This window comes from Ovis aries, chromosome 4, assembly GCF_016772045.2.
Source record: "Ovis aries strain OAR_USU_Benz2616 breed Rambouillet chromosome 4, ARS-UI_Ramb_v3.0, whole genome shotgun sequence".
NCBI classification, from domain to species: domain Eukaryota; kingdom Metazoa; phylum Chordata; class Mammalia; order Artiodactyla; family Bovidae; genus Ovis; species Ovis aries.
This window is the reverse complement of record NC_056057.1, coordinates 96,514,072-96,532,842: the sequence shown is the minus strand read 5'-3', so window position 1 is coordinate 96,532,842 and position 18,771 is coordinate 96,514,072. Positions and strand designations below refer to the sequence as shown.

Here is an 18,771-nt window from a genome sequence, read left to right as displayed (position 1 = left end):
AGCTGGGTCCCTGGAGAAGGAAATGGCAGCCCCGACTCCAGTATTCTACCCTGGGTAATCCTATGGACAGAGGAGCCTGGCAGGCTATAATTCAGGGGGTCACAAAGAGTTGGACACAACTTAGCGACTGAGCACATTGGGTGGACAGTAATATCACTCACTAAGACATTTCCTAAAGAGACGAGTCCAGCTGTGGTCATGTTTGGTTTGGGATGCCTGGGGAACACTCACAGGTTATGAGGAGGCAGTTTGATCTGGAAGTCTGAGAGTACAGGTTTAGGAAGCATCAGCACACGATAGGCAACAATAGAATCCAAGGGGATGAAAGAGTTATGTGGGGAGAGTGTCATGGAAGAGAAAAGGGCCCAGGAGAGAAACCAGAGTAATATCAAAACTTAAAACATGGGCAGAGAAAGGATTTCCTCCCCCCCCTCCCCCAAAAAGGAGATCAAAAGAAGGTAAGGCAGAGCGAGGGAAACTAGAGAGAGGTTTCAGGAGGGAAACTAGTGGAGCGAGGTATCCCAGAGGACAAGGCAAAAGCACATTTCAACAAGCAGGCTGTGGTCAACAACAGTAAATGCTGTCAAGAGATCAAGTGAGAAAAGCCCAAGAAGCATCTATGGAGGGACCTCCAAGAAGGTATCTGTCCAGTTGGGTGAGAGTCGGGTCAATGGAGGCAAAAGGCAGCTCACAGTGAATTGAGGAATTGGTAGAACCAGTGAATGTAGACAACTGTTTCAAAAAATTTGCCTTCAAAGTAGGAGATATAATCCCTAGATTTTCTTCCCAAAAGTAGGGACATGAGGCCACCATGAAGACTCACCTACCACCTTTGCATTAGCTCAATTACCTCAGGGCCATGCTCTTGGTAGGCATGGTCTGTGTGCTGAAGGTGAACCAAGACACAATGGATGAGCACTGTAAGGGGTCTGGATGAGAGAGGAGGAGCAGGGTGCAGGGCGCAGGGAACAGGAACCAGGAGCTAGAAGTAAGCTGGAGTTACTATTCACACAGAGGCCAGGAATAGTCATGCTGGACAGGCAGCCCACCACCACCAGCTATGTTATCCTGAATCCTTCACCGTCAGTGTTTCCATTCTCACCCTTTCATGACATGAAGTAAACTTTCTGACATTCACAACAATTCCTCAGATCTAATCTCCTCAATCCCTCTTAGTAACTTGTATTCCAAGGAGAAGATAGGAAAGTTCTGGCCCTGGGGGGTGCTAAAAGGGAGCACAGAGGCAAGGACAGTAACCAACCTGAAAAGTACGCAGTGATAGTGACCTGAGCCTAAAAACCAGCAGTTGAATTAGGCCCTAAATCAGTAGCAAAACTGGCTGCATGGCTTGACTAAATGAAACATTATTTCCCAATTGCAATCATTCCAGGATATCTAGGTTCTCTAAAATGTACACTGTGACTGAACTGGAAGGCTTAGCTGTCTTCAGATTGTGATTACAGCACAGAGAGGAGATAAAGAATGGTGGTAAGCATCACAAATAAAGACAGTATTTTTGTCTTGTGTGGAGACTAGCTAAGCTGCACAAACCGAGTTTCTGGCTGATTTTTTTTTTTTTTTCATTTTACTCAACTCAATAATCATTTACCCACTGGATATTGCTTAAGGGGCAGAGTTTTCATCTAATTCTCATTTAAGGAGACTGAAAAGGAAAAACTAAATAATAATACCTCATTTGTGTATAGTGCTTCTCTTTCAAAGAAGACATCATAACCCATTTTATACGATCTAATTTACATTAACAATCCTTTTATAATGTAAATACTAGTAAGGGCTATTATCATTCTACAAAGGATGCACGGAAGAAACCGAGGCATGCAGTAATGAAATGACGAGTTCAACAATGTAACTTCCATTTTAGAGATGTAATAGCGAGCTTGTTCTTCTTTTTGGTTTTACAAGGAAGCCATGCTTTAGAAAAACATGTTTAGTAAGCTGTTACCTTACCCTTAAATTTTAAGATGAAAAATACCTTGCTTAAAAGAAACCACAAGGGCCAAAATGTTCATTTTGCTCCACAGATCAAAACTCTCTCCCAAATGTAGATGAAAACCAATCAGTTCCTACCACCCAACTCTGATTTTAATCAGCACAGTTCTCACCATCTTGTGCCACACATATTATGAGTCGTTCGTGAGCATCACTCTCCTCTTTACATACATTATGCTGCAGTAATCTTGTCATCTCAGCTGGACTTGGAAATGGCCATTCTATGCACTAATTCTGCATGTATGTAAAGTCACTGATCCTTTCATGTTAGTATGAGCTTCCATTTGGGTGGGGGTAACATTTTTCTGATCTTTTCAGGTATTCATTCACTCACTTATTTATTCAAACTCTCAAGCACTCACACATCCATTCAACAAGCATTGATTGTGTGCCCCAAATGTGAAAACATTACCCTAGATGTAAAAGAAAGAGGAAGAAGACAAAAGTCACTTCAGGAAACTCACAGCCCAGTGAGGGAGTCAGAAGACAAACAGCTGCAGTTCAGTGTGGTAGGTGTGGAGATGGAGTGGCACACGAAGATAGTCTGGGGACCACAGAGAAGGGCTTGATCTCCGGCGAGGAAGGCCTCTTAGATCTGAGTATGCCAGGAAAAGGGGGATTGGGGTATTCCAGGTAGAGGATTCAGCATGAGCAAAGGCATTTATAAGAGCACCCTGTGCATTTGGGGAATCACAGGAAGCATGGTATAACACCAGGATCTGCAATACTCTATGACTGGTTCTCTTTCATTATCCAGGCCCTGGATATCAACATGTGTGAAGAGAAAAGTGAAACCGTTAGTCACTCAGTCGTGTCCTACATTTTGTGACCGCATGGACTGTAGCCTGCCAGACTCCTCTCTGTGGAATTCTCCAGGCAAGAATACTGGAGTAGGTAGCCTTCCCTTCTCCAGGGGGATCTTCCTGATCCAGGGATCGAATCCAGATCTCCTGAATTGCAGGTGGATTCTTTACTATCTGAGCCACCAGGGAAGCCCCAGGATGTCAACATAAATAATTTTATGCAGGGAAATATATGGTCCCTGTTCAGTCATGTAAGTAAAAATACATTTTACATGGGATCTGCCCCAAAGTACTTTTTGAAACGCTATTTGAAAAATGTCACACAGGTATCAGGTCAAAATCAAAGCTTGGGTCTGGTCTACCCAAAGTTTGTATTCTCCATATTTCATCTCCAGGGGGAGGCAGGTAAGAACAGCCTACCTATTCATCAAATATAGGTAGGTGAATACTTAGTCCACCTCCATTATGATGTCCATATAAAAAATTTATATAGAAATACTTCCAAATACAGCATTTTCAAATGCACAACATTGGGTGGGTCAGATTTTTCCTGTTTACCTCTTAACCATTCAGCCATCAAAAACCAGCCTTATAGATTCTTATCAACCCCCTACACACTAGCAAGAGGAATTTGGAAACAGTCTGAAAATTCTGCACCCAAGTCCCTGCAGGGACAGCTCTTTCCTGAAGCTTCTGAGAAGTCCTGCATGAAGGTCTTTATGCACCTTTATGAACCAGGTCAGTAATCGATAAAATGCAACCACTATAGAGAGCTCACACTGAAACTTCCATAGACGAATCTGCTGCCTGTGTAGTCCTGCTCTGAATTCCCTGTTAATTACTAAAAGCTTCCAACCACCAAATTGCATCCTTGTTTCTATTTGGAAACTTTTCAGAGACTCTAACAGTTCAAAATAACTAATCTATGTTGGTTCCTGACCAATTATAGAATCCTCTCTCAGACAAAATTTTCAATTTGGCTACACCATGCAGCATCTGGGATCTTATAATAGTTTCCTGACCAGGGATTGAACTTCCACCCACTGCATGGAAAGCAAGGAGTCTTAACCACTGGATCACCAGCAAAGTCCCTCTAAGACATCATTTCTTCATTCATCTACTCCTTGACCCACTCAAAGAGCATCAGCTTCCTCATTTCTCATTCTCTTCAAGCCAATACAGTCAGTTTTTGTCTCCCATACTCCCATCACTTCAAGGCAAATAGATGTGGAAACAGTGGCTGACTTTATTTTGGGGGGCTCCAAAATCACTGCAGATGGTGACTGCAGCCATCAAATTAAAAGACGCTTACTCCTTGGAAGGAAAGTTATGACCAACCTAGATAGCATATTTCAAAGCAGAGACGTTATTTTGTCAACAAAGGTCTGTCTAGTCAAGGCTATGGTTTTTCCAGTGGTCATGTATGGATGTGAGAATTGGACTATAAAGAAAGTTGAGTGCCGAAGAATTGATGCTTTTGAACTGTGGTGTTGGAGAAGACTCTTGAGAGTCCCTTGGACCGCAAGGAGATCCAACCAGTCCATCCTAAAGGAGATCAGTCCTGGGTGTTCATTGGAAGGACTAATGTTGAAGCTGAAACTCCAATACTTTGGCCACCTGATGCGAAGAGCTGACTCATTGGAAAAGACCCTGATGCTGGGAAAGATTGAGGGCAGGAGGAGAAGGGGACGACAGAGGAGGAGAAGGGCTCGACCGAGGATGAGGTGGTTGAATGGCATCACTGACTCAATGGACATGGGTTTGGGTAGACTCTGGCAGTTGGTGATGGATAGGGAGGCCAGGTGTGCTGCGGTTCATAGGGTCGCAAAGAGCTGGACACGACTGAGCGACTGAACTGAACTTCTACCACAAACACACCTGTGAAGGTTGCAATGACCTCTGTGTTGTCAGATCCACTGGTCAGTTTTCCATCCTAATCTTACTGCCCTCTCAGCAGCCATAATACTTGGCCCTGGTGATCCATCTCTTTTCACTGCAACGTTTGCTTTGCTTCCATCACGCCACATGTGCTTTCCTTCTACCTCGTTGTTTGTTCCTTTTCAGTCTCCTGCTGGGTGTTCCCTGATTTCTGAATGCTGGGAGCTCCCCGGGGCTTGGTCCTCTACAATTGCCCATCTAGCTCATTGCTTTAAATACCATATCTCTTGTCCTATTGTCTGTCTTGGAAGCTGCAGAGGGTTTTTTCCCCTAGAGACACTGAAGTTTGGGTTGGGCACTGAAGGAGGCAATAAGTTGGCTGAGGAAAGTAGATCCAAGGGAAAAGAGTGGGGAAAAGCACAAAAGTGTATAAAGGCAAACTGCATTCAGAGAAGACAGGGAAGTCTGATGTGGGTTGAAAATAACTGGTTAGGGAGGTTGTAGTAATATCGAGAAGAACCTTGATTTACAATTAAGGGACTTTATGCTGGACATCACACTGAAGACAATAAGCATGAAAGGTATCACAGGTTCCTAAATAGGGAAGAGATGTGATCGTTCATATTTTAAAAAAAAATAAATTAAACTGTGGTAGCAGGATGACAGGTGAACTAGAGTAAAGGGATACTGGAGCCAGGAAAGCCAATTAGAAGGTCACTGTAATAGTCTAAGGAAGGGATTATGGTCTGAGTCACCATAGCAGCAGGGGCATGGAGAGTAGTGGCAAATCCAAGGGAGATTTAGAAGTAGCATTGAGGACATAGTCATTGATTAGAGAGCCACTTGGGAGTAGGGGAGAGAGGCCAAAGTTGAAGTGTAATGACATTAACGAAGCTAAATAGGAGGAGAGCAAAAGTGGGGGGAAGGGAGGATGAGGATATTGAGTTTGCAGTGACTACAGGATATCCAATGGCAAATGAAAGACACGTCTGTGGGTCTGGAGCAAAATTTGGACTGACTATATAGGTTCAGGGCCCGTGGGTAGCTAAATTCTGAGAATGGATGGGATATCCTGAGGAGGCCATAGAGTGAGAAGAGTGCCAAGACTCTGTGGGGAAAAAAGCATGCAGGGAGCAGTCAGAGGAAGAAGAGCCGGAGGAGGAGACTGGAAAGGTCCAGAGAGAGAGCATGAGACTGGGACAGAGTGAAGTCTGCAAATAAAGAGAGAAGAGACCCTCAAAGAAGAAAGGATAAGCAATTCTCTCTGGGATAGGGTGAATGACAAAGTCTGGGGACTAGATCTGATGAGTACAGTTTCTAGAGCATTGGAAGTCACCCTGAAATGGATAAAGGGAAGACTCTTCTTGGAAGTTTGGCTGTGAAGGAAGCAGGAAATGGCTAGGAAGAAAATGGAGTTGGGCAAGGTGTAGACATTTTTTTATTTTAATGAAATGGAAGTCTTTAGTACAACAGATGGCTAGCTAGTTTCTGCTTAAACAACTCTTGTGAGTGCACTACCCCACAAGACAACCTCACTGCATTTTTTTAACCAGCAACTGATCACTCAGTTCAATTCAGCATGTATTTGTTAAGTACCTTCTATGTCCAAAGCACTGGGCTTGGCATTCCAGTGCCTAAAAATACGTGCAAAACACGAGGTGGATTTAGAATATTCAAAACTCACAAAGAAGAAAATCCGTCCATTATTGAGATATTATTACTATCAATAGTGTCCTATGTTCGTCCAGTTTTTTTTTTTTTGAGCATATATATTGAAAAATAAATTACCTACATTTTCTGATATCATGGCATCTTCCACAATCTGCTTCCTACTGGATTCATAGTTTTCATCAAAGGAATGTATTATGATTTATAGAATAGTTCTTTTTGAACTTTTAGGTTATCTCTAAGTGTTCAATATTATAAAGAAGGTACGCTTTACTAAGTACTCTTATATTAAATGTTGTGAGTATTTCTGGTTATTTTCTTAGGATAAAGTCTTAAAACTGAAATTACTCTTTTAAATGGTTTGCACATATTAAGATTTTAAGTACATAATGCCAAACTGCTCTTTAGAATGCTTGAATCAATTTGAAAGTGAAAGTGGCTCAGTCATGTCCAACTCTTTGCAATCCCATGGACTGTAGCCTGCAGGCTACTCTATACATGGAATTTTCCAGGTCAGAATACTGAAGTGAGTAGCCGCTCCCTTCTCTAGGGTATCTTCCTGACCCAGAGATCAAACCCAGGTCTCCTGCATTGCAGGCAGATTCTTTACTGTCTGAGCCACCAGGGAAGCTCATGAACCAATTTACATGCCCCATATTTTATGAGGGTGTTTATTTCCCTGAATCTTTATCTATGGAAGTTATTATTTTAAAGTTCTTGACAATTTGTTAGGTACAAAGATATCTGGTTTTATTTGGTGGCTCAGACAGTAAAAAGAACCTGCCTGCAATGTGGGAGACCCAGGTTTGATTCTTGGGTCAGGAAGAGCCCCTGGAGAACGGAATGGCTACTCACTCCGGCATTTGTGCCTGGAGAAATCCATGAACAGAGTAGCCGGGTAGGGTGCAGTCCATGGGGGTCACAAAGAGTCGGCCATGACTAAGTGACTAACACTTTCACTTTTCTTTCACTTTTTCTTTACTATTAACTCTGGACCTTTTTCATTTAGTTGACCAGTTGAATTCCCTTTCTTCTCTTTTGCTGTTTCATATTCATTACCCACATGGCTTGTTCATGTTTTTTACCTTTCTCGTGTTCTTTACACTTTTAAAAATGTATTTTTCTTAAAATTTGTAAGAGTACTTTATATATAAAGGACACTGGTGCTGCTGCTGCTAAGTCGCTTCAGTCGTGTCCTACTCTGTGCGACCCCAGAGACAGCAGCCCACCAGCCTCCCCGGTCCCTGGGATTCTCCAGGCAAGAACACTGGAGGGGGTTGCCATTTCCTTCTCCAATGCATGAAAGTGAAAAGTGAAAGTGAAGTCGCTCAGTCGTGTTGGACTCTTAGCGACCCCATGGACTGCAGCTTACCAGGCTCCTCCGCCCATGGGACCTTCCAGGAAAGAGTACCAGAGTGGGTTGCCATTGCCTTCTCCGATAAAGGACACTACCCTTTGTCATATATATATTTGGTTGCAAAAATTCTAGAATCTCTCATTTATCTTTTAATTTTGTTTGTAGTACTGTTTCATCTACATAAGCTAAAAAGTTTCCAGTAATCAAATCTATAAATGTTTTCCTTTTACAAATCATAAACCTTTATTCTTTCACTCAGGTTTTTACCACTCTAAGATCAATAAATGCTTACACCACTTTCATTTTTCAACATATATCATTTCTCTTGTATGGGTCATTTTTAATATTTAACTATTTATTGAAAATTCATTCCATTCCTTACTAATCATGTTTGTTCTATCTTTTGAGGATGCTTCGGTTTCAGGAAAGAGAAATCTAACTCAAATAGGCTTAAACAAAATATTGAATCTATTGGCTCTCATAAGTAGAAAAGTTCAGACTTCAGGGACAGATGAAGATCCCCTGGAGAAGGCAACGGCTACCCACTCCAGTATTCTGGCCTGGAAAATTCCATGGACAGAGGAGGCTGGCAGGCTATAGTCCATGGGTTGTACATGACTGAGCGACTTTCACTTTCACTTCCTTCCGCCCAAACCTGACCACAATAAATACATCTATTGAAGACACTTTCTGATTTTAAAGGTATTAAAAATGTGTAGGGAAACCCTTATATACTAACGTCTAGTGAACTAGACTATAGCTGGATGATTCTGGCTTTTCAGTTCAGTTCAGTCGCTCAGTCGTGTCCGACTCTTTGCAACCCCATGAATCGCAGCATGCCAGGCCTCCCTGTCCATCACCAACTCTCGGAGTTCACTCAGACTCACGTGCATCGAGTCAGTGATGCCATCCAGCCATCTCATCCTCTGTCGTCCCCTTCTCCTCCTGCCCCCAATCCCTCCCAGCATCAGGGTGTTTTCCAATGAGTCAACTCTTCGCATGAGGTGGCCAAAGTATTGGAGTTTCAGCTTCAGCATCAGTCCTTCCAGGACTGGTCTCCTTTAGAATGGACTGGTTGGATCTCCTTGCAGTCAAGGTACTCTCAAGAGTCTTCTCCAACACCACAGTTCAAAAGCATCAATTCTTCGGTGCTCAGCTTTCTTCACAGTCCAACTCTCACATCCATACATGACCACTGGAAAAACCATAGCCTTGACTAGACGGACGTTAGTCGGCAAAGTAATGTCTCTGCTTTTTAATATGCTATCTAGGTTGGTCATAACTTTCCTTAACATCAAACAGTCTGCCTCATTCAGTAGCACTACTCCTTCTTTATTATTATCTTACTATAGAAAAGAAAGAAAGTGAAGTCACTCAGTCGTGTCTGACTCTTTGTGACCCCATGGACTGTAGCCTACCAGGCTCCTCCGTCCATGGGGTTTTCCAAGCAAGAATACTGGAGTGGGTTGCTATTATCTTACTATATCTATAAACAAAAAATAAACAGAAAACCATCGTCACCAGTACTTTGCTCAGAGCTTACTTGTCTCTGGATGTTAAGCCCTCTAGCATTGTTTTCACAGGTCTGAGTCCTTTAGAGTGAGGTTTCCCCTTACTCCTATCTATTTTCTGTGAGTGTCCTTTAAAAACAAGAGCTAATCAGATGCTTCTTGAGCAGCAACATTGATCTTTTTTATTTAGATGCTCTCTTTTCTGTATTGAAATCATTGGCTTTATAAGAGTTCAAATTTCAAGTCATTTTACTATTCTTGAGCTTTCTTTCCTAGTTTCTGGCCAGATAGAGCCTTATGTCCGTATTTTCTCTTAACTTGCTCAAGTCTTCTTTATATCCGGTTAGCAAGCAAAGAATTGCCTTCTCCGGCTACTACAAATTCAAGGATACCGTGGTCACTTACTTTAAGCTGTCTGTCACTTCCACTTCACCAACACATTCTTCTTAGCTGGTTAGAATTAAGCATAGAATAGTACCTCTTCAATAAGCGATTAGTTTAAATTTAAGTCATGCCAACTTTATTTGATGTCTACTTTTCAGCAGAATGAGCTTGTCAGTAGGTGTTGAAGTTCTCCATTACTCCTATATTGTGGGCCTGTCCTATTAATTCTGTCATTTGTATTGGGAAAGCATTATTGATGTTGCCATAACAGGATCACAAGGCATGTTAGAACTAGCTGACAAAACATGGCCAGTGGAGAGAGAGAGTGCGCCCAGTAGGGAGTGAAGAGCTCTTTCTAGGGTGTGGGCTGTGAACACAGAAGCTGGCTTGGATTAGGGCAGCTGAGCTTTGCAAGACCTGATGTCTCTCACCAAGGTGAAGTTCAAGAAGCTACTAATTCTATGAAGTCCAGCATGAAGGCACACGTGTACCACAGTTTAAGGAGACCATGGCAGCAGTGTGGAGAACAGAATACAACCCTCTGGAATGAGGACTGGTCAGTGATAAGCTAAACAAGACATCAGAACCAAGGTCAAGAAGACCAGGGTGCAGGAGGATGTCCCAGATCTAAAGTGAATCTGGATGCGAGGCAAAATGACCAGAGACAGAAGGTGTGGAGGTCAAGGTGGAAGCACAGAATTGAATAAAGATGGAGTGGGAGGTGTAACAGGAGGGACCTACAGATGTCAAAGGCTCACAGCTGACCTGACTAGAAGGAAGCCAGATGCTGGGGCTGATACTGATGACATCAGTTCAGTTCAGTTCCGGTCAGTCGCTCAGTCGTGTCCGACTCTTTACGACCCCATGAACTGCAGCACGCCAAACCTCCCTGTCCATCACCAACTCCCAGAGTTCACTCAAACTCATGTCCATCGAGTTGGTGATGCCATCTAGCCATCTCATCCTCTGTTGTCCCCTTATCCTCCTGCCCCCAATCCCTCCCAGCATCAGAGTCTTCCAATGAGTCAACTCTTTGCATAACGCGAACAAAGTACTGGAGTTTTAGCTTCAGCATCAGTCCTTCCAAAGAACACCCAGGGCTGATCTCATTCAGAATGGACTGGTTGGATCTCCTTGCAGTCCAAGGGACTCTCAAGAGTCTTCTCCAACACCACACTTCAAAAGCATCAATTCTTCAGTGCTCAGCTTTCTTCACAGTCCAACTCTCACATCCATACATGACCACTGGAAAAACCATAGCCTTGACTAGATGGACCTTTGTTGGCAAAGTAATGTCTCTGCTTTTGAATATGCCATCTAGGTTGGTCATAACTTTCCTTCCAAGGAGTAAGCATCTTTTAATTTCATGGCTGCAATCACCATCTGCAGTGATTTTGGAACCCAAAAAAATAAAGTCTGACGCTGTTTCCACTGTTTCTCCATCTATTTCCCATGAAGTGATGGGACCAGATGCCATGATCTTCGTTTTCTGAATGTTGAGTTTTAAGCCAACTTTTTCACTCTCCTCTTTCACTTTCATCAAGATGCTCTTTAGTTCCTCTTCACTTTCTGCCATAAAGGTGGTGTCATCTGCATATCTGAGCTTATTGATATTTCTCCCGGCAATCTTAATTCCAGCTTGTGCTTCATCCAGCCCGTGCTTCTTCCAGCCCAGCGTTTCTCATGATGTACTCTGCATAGAAGTTAAATAAGCAGGGTGACAATATACAGCCTTGAGGTACTCCTTTTCCTATTTGGAACCAGTCTGTTGTTCCATGTCCAGTTCTAACTGTTGCTTCCTGACCTGCATTACAGGTTTCTCAAGAGGCAGGTCAGGTGGTCTGGTATTCCCATCTTTTTCACAATTTTCCAGTTTATTGTGATCCACAGAGTCAAAGGCTTTGGCATAGTCAATAAAACAGAAATAGATGTTTTTCTGATGTACTTTCTCTCTAATAAGAACAGAGAACTAGAACTATAGGCAGGGCTCCTCAGATAATCCAGCATCTTGTTCCATCTGGAAGGCAAAGGCAAGACAACTAGCCAGCTGCCTTATTGTAAGCTCCTGTGACAACGTCATTTCTGCTTTTATTTTGATGGCTCTACCAGCCATCCACGTTCAGGTCTGTGAGTTTTCATTTGTTTCCCTAAGTTCTTAACTCACATGGCTATTCTATTTTGCCTTTAATTGTGTGTTTCTTTTGAGGAAATTATCTACCTTCATATTGGTGCAATACAACAACTAATTCCCTGGTGGCTCAGCTGGTAAAGAATCCACCTGCAACGTGGGAGACCTGGGTTCGATCCCTGGATTGGGAAGATTCCTTGGAGAAGGGAACAGCTACCCACTCCAGTATTCTGGCCTGGAGAATTCCATGGAGTGTATAGTTCATGGGGTCACAAAAAGTCAGACACGACTGAGCAACCTTCACTTACTTATTACTTACCGTGTACAGGTACCATGCTAGCTGAATTATATACATTATGTCTTATTTAATTCCCACAGCACCTCCTTGGGAGGTGGGTATTATGATGTTCATTTTAAACAGAGGAAAATGAAGCTTATATGGTTTATGTAATCATCCTGAGGTCACACATCTGAGACACAAAAGTGCTCAGATTTAAACTTAGTTTTTGCCTACCTATCTGAGGCTTAAATGACTATATTTATACTGTAATACATTCAAGCAATTCTCACTGACACCTGTCAGCCACTAGAGTTTTAAATCTATCTTCTATCTCTAACTCCCTAACAGTACTGCAGTATATGAAAGTGATCATTAATAAGTATTTACTGAATGAATTAATGCAGCTTAAAAATGTGATTAGAATTACTATGTCCTCTCTTGGTTTGGTTGTTGATATAGACAAGTGATAAGAATTCTTCAGTTTGCTCTATAGAAACATTACATTGACATGCATTCATTCATTACATGGCTGAGAAGGGGCCAACTGTTAAATCAACACTGAACTGAGGAGACATACTAAGTCAGATGTAGGCAAATGTGTTTATACGTTCAAATAAATTTGAGAAGTTAAAATAAAGGATATATATGAAACAGATTATTTTCTTCAGAGCTCTGAATCTGAAAATCTTTCTCACGACATGGTCTTCTTGTTTGTCTGAAATCAGAGGTTGCCAAGCTAACATCCATGGGCCAAATCCAGCCCACCCCTGTTTTTCGCATGGCCTGTGAGCTAAAAATGGTTTTCACATTGTTAAGTAGCTGCAAAACATCAACAGAAGAATGATACTTCATGACATGCAAAAATTATATGAAATTCAAATCTCATTTTCCATAAATAAAGCTTAATGGGAAACACAGCCAAGGTCATTCATTTACTTATTGTCTGTGGCCTCTTCAGCACTACAAAGGCAGAGCTGAGTAGGTGGGACAGAGACTGTGTGGCCCACAAAGCCTAAACTATTATCCTTTACAGAAAAATGGACTAGTCTCTGGTCTCACCAAGTAATACAGGATGTTATGACATTTTAAATATTGTTTAAGTGATGTCTATTACTGGAGAAGGTGATGGCAACCCAGTCCAGTACTCTTGCCTGGAAAATCCCAGGGGCGGAGGAGCCTGGTGGGCTGCACCTATTACTTCGGTTTCTAACTAGAGGACCCTGGACCCAAAAGTGATGACATCTCTTTTGCGGTGTAGAAGCTTTCCACATTCTCAGGACAAAGCCAAACCCTTTTCTCCTTCGGCATCCTCTACATTCTCTCCTGAAAGCAGTAGCACCTTTTGGCAGAAACAATAACAAACTGAGAAGCTGGTGGTTTCTCTAAGAGGTAGTATGTTTCTTCCTACCCAAAGTCATTTTTCTCTTTGATGGGAAACTGGGGCTGGGCATCCTTATGAGTGGTTAGTGTATTACAGAAATGGATTCTCCAGACTCCATCAACCAATTCAAGGTGATATGATGGAGTCATATGGGTGAGGAAAAGCAAATTGCTGTTTTTGTCATCAGCCAGGACCTAAATAAAGACAAAAATGACTCAGAATGATGAGACACAGGAGAATATTATTTATCAAAATATTTTCAGGAGGCATTTAACATCCCAGCAACGTGGCATTGTGAGAGCTTAATTAACATGTTAGCTTGGGAGTAAAACCAAGGGATCTTTCTAAGATCAAGTTTGGTTTACAGTACAGTTCAAGAGAATATGCTTTATTTATTTATTGAGACACAAAGACACATACTATTGTTGTTGTTTTTTGTATCTCTATTTCTCTTTCTGTATCTTTGTTTTTCTCTCCAATTTAACAAAAATATACTGATCTTGATTATACCTGAGAGGTACAGGGAAAGCCCTAAGGATACAAAAATAAATCAGATAATTGCAACTTTCAAGGAGCTTAGGGTTTATGAGGAAAACAAATTATAGTGATCTTCCTGGACTTTGGGGCAGCATTTAACATGAATTGATGTTAAATGCTTAATATATTCTTAATATATCCTCCTTAATATATTCCTCTCTTGGTGGCTTTAGTCCCATAGTCTCCTGGTTTTAGTTCTCTGATTTCTGATTCTTGGTCTCCATTATCAGGTCTTTTTTTTTTTTTTTTCCTCTCTCTATTCAATCTGTAAATGATCAGAGTTTAATTGTGGGTCTGCTTTTCTTTTGATCATATCTACCCTTCCCAGGCAATCTTCTCTCAAATTTATAAACCCAGTTCTAGCAACTCTCTTGAACTTCCAACCCATATAATGAAACTGCAGTAAACATCTCCACTTAGACAGATACTGCAGTTCTGCAACTGTCCCAAGATTTTCCATCTCAGTCATTGATGTCTCTGCTCCTTCATCCCATCTTTGAAGAAATTTCAAGTTAGTCATGATACTACCTCCCTCTCCATAACTCACTAATTCCATCTAATTGTCAAGTTCTTTAAAATAACTCTTGACTCTGATCATTTCTCTTCCTGAGCACACTGTCACTGTAGATGAGGAAACCATACCTCATAATTTTTAACAGTTGCCCACCATTCAGCTGTGTAACTGTGCCATAATTTATTTAGCCATTTCTCTATCAATGGACATGTAGGTTGTTTTCATTCTTTATCTACCATAAATAATGCTTTAGTAAAGATACTAGAAGAGTCATTCTTCAATATTTGGCAGTATATCTATTGGATAAATATAGAAAAATGGAGCTGCTAGGCTAAAGGCTTTGTACATTTAGAAATTTGATAAATACTGCCAAGTTACCCTTCACAGGGGTTATATCAATTTTCATCCTATTGACAATGTAAAATAATGCCCACTCCCCAGCCTGGCAAACCAAGTATGCTAATAAAACTTTTTGATTTGTGTCAACTCAATAAGTAAAATAAAGGAGAATAGGGTGGCAGACAATGAGATGGTTAGATGGCATCACCGACTCCACGGACATGGATCTGAGCAAACTCCGGGAGATGGTGATGGATAGGGAAGCCTGGCATGCTGAAGTCCATGCAGTTGCAGAGTCAGACACAGCTTAGCAACTGAACAACAGCAGTACGTAAAAAATATCTCCTATTGCAGTTGTAATTTGCATATTACTTGTTATTAGAAAGGCTGAGCACTTTTGCATATTTTAAAGACCTATTTGTGTTTCCTTAACTGCTGTCATAGCTTTTACCCAGTCTCATGGGCGTTTTTGATGCTTTTCTTATTGATTTGTAGCAGTGCTCTGATTTCTTCTTAAATTGTCCAATTTCCATATTCTTTCAGAATCCTAGTAATTTTTAAAACTCGGAATTTTATCAAATTTTCCCCAATAAGAAGTAATCCTCAATTAAAAAAAAATTTTCAATCGGAGTATAATCGCTTTACAGTGTTGCGTGAGTTTCTGCTGTACAACAATGTGAACCAGCTATACGCACCCCCTCCCTCCTGAGCTTCCCTCCCCACATCACACCCACCCAGGTCATCGCAGAGCACCAAGCTGAGCTCCCTGTGCCGTACAGAAGCTTTCCACTCTCTATTTTACACATGGTTGTGTATACGTGTCAATGCTACTTCAAATGTTAACTCCATTGTAGGGGAGCCCATATGAAAAGCTCAGTGTAGAAATTATGAATTGATTTGCAGAAGTCCTGACTACCTGAAAATAGCTCAAGACTGCTTATACCTATATCTATGCTATGTCATTTAATTTTCCTAACAGCCCTATGAGGCATGTGTTATTATTAACTCCAAAATAAAGCTCAGAGAATATGAATGTCCAGGGTGACACAGCTAATAACCCTTCCACACCTGGAACCTTAAAAGTCTAGTAATCACCATCACTGGCCATTCCTGAACCACATCAGGCTTTGGTCCTTGATGCCTCTAGCTTCTGATAATTAATTGCTCTTCTCTTTTGCCTTCTATAAACATGCGGTGAACATTTTTAAGTACCTACCATCTGCCAGGAATCCTCATGGGGTTTACATTTTAGAAGGGTTCTCATTTATAAGAATAGAAACACACAATAATAAAGCTTTACTAAGATGGGTGGGAAGGGGCAAGGAAGGGTACTTTCAGCCAGGTGGTCAGGGTGGACCTGCTTGAGGAGGTGACATTTAAACAAAGATTAGAATAATCAAATCCAGGAAAAGGAAATATCTAGGTGAAGTCCTTTAAATACAAGAGCAAATCTAATGCATTCGAGGAATAGAAAAAAAGACCACTGCAGTTGGAATCAGGGGAGAGTGGTGGGAGAAGAGATCAAAGAGAGGCGGTCTGGGATGCCAGAGAAGGCTTTCTGCCCGGCAACGGAGTCTGGGCTTTATTTCAAGTGTAATCAGAAGACAAGGAAGGATTCTAAGACAGAAGTGATACGATCTATGTTTTATGATTTATGTCACTCTAGCTGCGTTGTGGAGAGAGGAGGCAAAAGTGGAAATAGGAAAACCAATTAGAAGCTATTACAGGAGCCCAGAAGATGATGTCTGTATTAGGGTGGTGGCAGTGGAGACAGAAAGAGACAGATTTGGGAAATGTTTTTGAGGGTTAAAGTGGACCTAAATTCTTTATGGAGGAGCCATGAGAATGGAGGAAAAGAAGAACCGTGAATATCTACATGCTTTTTGGCTTGAGCAAATGGTGGATGGCAACCTAGACAGCATATTAAAAAGCAGAGACATTACTTTGTCAACAAAGGCCCGTCTAGTCAGGCTATGGTTTTTCCAGTGGTCATGTATGGATGTGAGAGTTGGACTATAAAAAAAGCTGAGCACTGAAGAACTGATGCTTTTGAACCATGGTGTTGGAGAAGACTCTTGAGAGTCCCCTGGACTGCAAGGAGATCCAACCAGTCCATTCTAAAGGAGATCAGTCCTGGGTGTTCATTGGAAGCACTGATGTTGAAGCTGAAACTCCAATACTTTGGCCACCTGATGCGAAGAGCTTACTCATTTGAAAAGACCTTGATGCTGGGAAAGATTGAGGGCAGGAGGAGAAGGGGACAACAGAGGATGAGATGGTTGGATGGCATCACCGACTCGATGGACATGGGTTTGGGTGCACTCCGAGAGTTGGTGATGGACAGGGAGGCCCGGTGTGCTGCATGGGGTCGCAAGGAGTCAGACACGAGTGAGTGACTGAACTGAATAAACTGATGTCATTCAATTTGAAGAAGCCCAAAAGTATCCAGAATTTCATATTACTATATTATTTCCTTCTTTTCCTATGCATCCTTAACCTCACAGATCATGATTTTCTCTTCCTGATATTTTCATTTTCCTTCCCTACTTAGTTTTTAGTCCTTCTTATTACAAAGAACTTTATCTACATCCTCTACTCATATCCACTCCTCAGTCCACTGCAGTCTGGTTACTATCTCCTTTTCCTAATAAACTCCTTCTTTCTGAACATAACACTGACCTTGTTGTTAAAACCAAGGAATTTCTGTCTATTTTTCTTCACCTGTCTCCAGCATTTCAAACAATTGCCAATTTCTCTTGACTTCTCCGAAACTACTTGTTCCTGGTCCTTCTACCTCTCTGGATGTTCTTTTTTGTGTCTTTTTTTCCTCATTTTTTCAATGTTTGCATTCCCATAAGGTTTCAGAAGAGGTCTTTCTCTCTTCTTACTCTATACCTTTTATCTTGAAGGTGTCATCTACTTCCATGGACTGTTACTCATTCTGATGATTCCAGCACATCTCTCTCTCTCTTGAGCTCTCGACTCCCCTGTGTATTTATGTAATAGAAAGCTTCGTTTTGATATCCTATGGATACTTCAAAGACCATGTTTCAAATTAAACTAAATTCCCTCCTCAACCTATATCTCTTCATCTTGGCAAATGGTACCACCATCTTTCCATTTATCTGAGCTGTATATCTTCTCCTGTTCCTGAATCCTGCAGACATAATCAATAATAAAATTCAGTTTGTTCTATACCCTCAATTTCTCTTGAATCCTTCTCCTCTCTCCATCTCTATTCTTGTTGCTTTAGTTTAGGTGTCCATCATTTTTATCCCCATAATGCTGAAATAGCCTCTGAGCTCATCTCCCTGCTTATTGTGTTGCTCACACTAATAAATTCTCCAAACTGGAGTGAACTTTATAAAATGGACATTTGATTGCCTCACTATGCTCCTTAAAACTCATCAGTAGTTCTCCACTGGCTTTAGGGTTAGTTGAAACTTATTAGGAGGATATATAAGACTTTTCATAATACAAGACCTTGCTGATCTTTCTGGGTTCTGCTATGCATTCATACAAGACAGAATCTATTATTTGCTAGGCTCTGCCCTTCACCTTCAACTCTATGGGCACACCTTCTTAGCCTCAGGACTTTACACATAATACTTTCTTTGCTTGGTCTACATTTCTCTTTGACTTGCCCACTTGTCTGGATTATTCTACTTATGCTTCAGATCTCCTCTCTAAATTCATTTTCTATGGTTAGGGACCGTGACTATGCAAGGTGAAGGTTAAGTGTATACCTTTCCAGTGAGCTCCCATGTTGCTAACATCCTAGTATTGTGTGATCAATTTTGTACTTATCTGTCTCCTCATTAAACTACAAGATCCTTCAGAGGAGACTGTATTATTCATCTGTGTATTCCCAGTGCCTAGCACGGTACCTGACACATAGCAGGCACTCAATAATGAATAGAGAGAGTGGAAGAGTTGGGTTTCGAAGTCAGATCTTCTCTGTCTGGCACAAATCTCACATTT

General features: G+C 41.5%; 1 protein-coding gene across 1 annotated transcript in view; it reads right to left on the bottom strand.

Moving 5' to 3' along the window:
- Nucleotides 1–18,771, bottom strand: part of MKLN1 (muskelin 1) — a 384,978-nt gene that overhangs the window by 363,567 nt on the left and 2,640 nt on the right. The gene's annotated exons all lie outside the window — the stretch shown is intronic.